The sequence below is a fragment of the Phacochoerus africanus genome, chromosome 12, assembly GCF_016906955.1.
Source record: "Phacochoerus africanus isolate WHEZ1 chromosome 12, ROS_Pafr_v1, whole genome shotgun sequence".
Lineage (NCBI taxonomy): Eukaryota > Metazoa > Chordata > Mammalia > Artiodactyla > Suidae > Phacochoerus > Phacochoerus africanus.
The window spans coordinates 10,452,796-10,456,271 of NC_062555.1; the positions used below are offsets into that span (position 1 = coordinate 10,452,796).

The 3,476-nt window shown below is 33.7% G+C and overlaps 1 non-coding gene across 1 annotated transcript; it reads right to left on the bottom strand.

Annotated features, from left to right (window-relative positions):
* Positions 1-2,810: 2,810 nt before the first annotated feature.
* On the bottom strand, positions 2,811-2,917 carry LOC125113117 (U6 spliceosomal RNA). The gene has a single exon (XR_007131347.1). It is a non-coding gene; the product is annotated as a U6 spliceosomal RNA (small nuclear RNA).
* Between the last annotated feature and the right edge of the window lie 559 nt (positions 2,918-3,476).

The window sequence follows — 3,476 nt, forward strand, 5'->3', positions numbered from 1 at the left end:
AAAGGTTTATCAGTGTTGTTGATCTTTTCAAAGAACAAACTTTTGGTTTCATTGATCTTCTCTACTGTTTTCATTGTAATTTATTTCTGCTCTGATCTTTATGATCTGTTTCCTTCTACTGATTTTTGGTTTTGTCTCTTCTTCCTTCTTTGGTTGCTTTAGCTGTAATATTAAGTTATTTGAGTTTCTTCATGTTTCCTGAGATAAGACTGTATTGCTCTAAACTTCCCTGTCAGAACTGCTTTTTCTATGTCCCAAAGGTTTTGCATTGCTGTATCTTCATTGACATTTGTCTCTATCTTTTTATTTCCTCTTTGATTTCTTCAGTGATCCACCGAATGTTCAGTAGCATATTGTTTAACCTCCTGGAGTTTGATTTTTGCTTTTTAAAAAAATTTTTAATCAATTTCTAGTGTGTTTTTGTTGTTTATCAGTCTTTTTTTAGTCTCTTCTCATCTGTCTTCCACCCTACCCAACCAACATTTTTTTTTACCAAAACAGGCCAGCTATTTATATTTTATTTATTCATGGACATATGCATGAATCTATTTGATTCCTTCTAGCCAGTTGTAAAAAATGATAAATTTTGCAGTATCCAAACAGATTATATAAGATCTAATTAAAATCCCTGTGCCAATGCATGGCATATAATCATTGGCCAAAGTAGTTTATCCCTCTTCCCATTTATATATCAACAATAAGATAGATAATACAATGGATTTCCTTTGGGGGAACTACCTACAGACCACACCAGGGAATATTCAAGGTTTACAAACCATTTAGATTCTGGGGGCTGAAGATGCACATAAACATAACTATAAAATTATTTCAAATAGTCTATTCTTTTTTCAGTTTTTTTCTTTTGCTTTTTAGGGTCCCACTTGTGGCATATGGAAGTTCCCAGGCTTGGGGTTGAATCATAGCTGCAGCTGCTGGCCAACACCAGATCTTAGCCCTGTCTGCAACTTATACCACAGCTCACAGCAATGCCAGATCCTTAACCCACTGAGTGGGGCCAGGGATCGAACCCATGTCCTCATGGAAACTAGTTGGGTTCATTACTGCTGAGTCACTACAGGAACTCCAGTAAGTCTATTCTTTAAAAACTAATGGATATAAAAATGTTAATTGGCTTGAAAGACAGAATGCAAGATGGCTTCTAATTTTCCTCATCTCATAGTATTCAGGCCCTTTGAAATCCCCTTCCTTGAGTGTGGGCAGGACCTGTGACTTTCTTCTAATTGTATAATACGGCAAACGTGATAGGATGTCGTAGATGGAAAGATGCACCATATCTGTGTTGGAAGCAGCAGTATTGTTAAAATGGCTCTACTACCCAAGGCAATTTTCAGATTCAATGCAATCCCTATCAAATTACTAGTGGCATATTTCACAGGACTAGAACAGAAAATTTCAAAATTTGTATGGTTGCAGTTCCCTTTGGAACTTCCATATGTTGCAGATGTGTCCCTAAAATCAAAAACAACAACAGCAAAAATAATTATATGGAAACACAAAATACCCCAAACAGCCAAACAATCCTGATGATGAAGAATGGAGCTGGGGCAATCAGGCTCCCTGACCTCAGACCATATTACAAAACTATAGTCATTAAAACACTATGATACCAGCACAAAAACATACATATAGATTAAGATCATAATTTCAGTCTTACTAGAAGACTTTCTCTGCTACCTCTCACCCTCAGTGGCATAAAAGTTGCTATATGCAAAGGTCCAAGTGATTAGCAATTGAAAGTGACTTCCAGCCAACAGCAAGCAGAATGATACTCCTTAAAGAACTGAATTCAGCCAACAGCAAGCAAAATGATATTCCTTAAAAACTGAATTCTGCCAATAGCCATATGAACTTGAAATGGATCCTTCCTCACTCAAACTTCAGATGACACCACAGCCCTAACCAGCATGTCCTTGATAACAGATTTGTAAGATCTTAAAACAGAAACCTCAAGTAAATCATACCTCAATTCTTGTCCATTGAAACAAACTTTGTACTGTTTCAAGATGCTAAATGGATAATTTGTTACACAGCAAACACAAGATCCAGAATATTTCTGCAATGTAAACAAAATAGTTTTCAAATATTTTAGCGTGAAAAATTTTAAACCTAAACAAAAGTCAAAACACCTGTACATTGAACACAGGTATAAAATAATCCAGCAATAATTTCCTCAGGACTTACAACCAACTATAATTATGGAGAATAACATTACAGGTATACCTTGTTTTATTGCACTTTGCTTTATCATACTTCACAGATACTGCAATTTACAGATTGAAGGTGGGCAGCAACCCTCTGTTTATCAAGTCTTTTGGTGCAATTTGCCCACAGTATTTACCTTTTTAGAGTCTTTGTGTCACATTTGGTAATTCTTACAATATTTCATCCTTTATTACACTGATTATGGTGCTCACTGTGATTGGTGACCTTTGATGGTATTAAGACAGCTTGCTAAAGGCTCAGATGGTTGGCGTTTTTTAGAAATAAAGTGTTTTTTAATTAAGGTATGTACATTGGTTTTTGCAGACATAATGCTGTGCACACTTAATAGACAACAGCATAGTGTAAACAAATTTTATAGGCACTGGGAAACAAAAATTTCATGTGACTCACTTTATTGCAATATTCAGGTTATTCTAATAGTCTGGAATCAAGCCCACAATATCTTTGAGGTATGCTTGTATACTATAAGAAGCAACATAATTAGACATAAGGGCTAGTTGAAATAATATTCTTACAATTTTTAAATAATCCAATATTTTCTATCATAAATTTAGTTTTATTAATTTCCATTCATCTTTTTCCTCAAAAGTATAGAATAATATTCTTGAACAGGGCCATGCTAATCCTTTCTGTATTGTTCCAATTTTAACACATATGCTTCCAAAGCAAGCACAACGATATGATTAGGCAATGCTTGAAAACTTAAAAAATATTCTTAATATTTACAAATGTTACATTTGACACTTGTCATATACCTTTGTAGAAAGAAAATTAGAGTTGATTCTCTGGAAAAAGTTAAATACAATTTTTTTCTTGAGGCTAATATTACAACTTGGATTTTATTTTGTATTTGAAGGATAGAAGCAAACTAATTACATTTACAACTGGATGGATGCCCAAGTTGTTTTTATAAAGAGTTAACATTGGGAATGCTGACTATATTTTAGGTAGGATTGTCATAAATGCTATAAGAATATAAAGTAATTACAGTCATCATGTCCTTCTAACCTCTCTTCCTATATCTAGTGCCTTTTTTTTTTTTTCAGGGAAAACAGTAGCATGATAAAGGGCACATTGCTTTGCTTTAAAAAGTGTTATAATTCTTGTATATAATTTTACAATTTCCTTTGTTTTTGTGCACTATTTACCTTGATTTTTTTTTTGTAAAATATCTTCTGAATGCTTTTGTATTGCAAAATTATGTGCTGAATGGAAAAGCGATTTAACAAAAC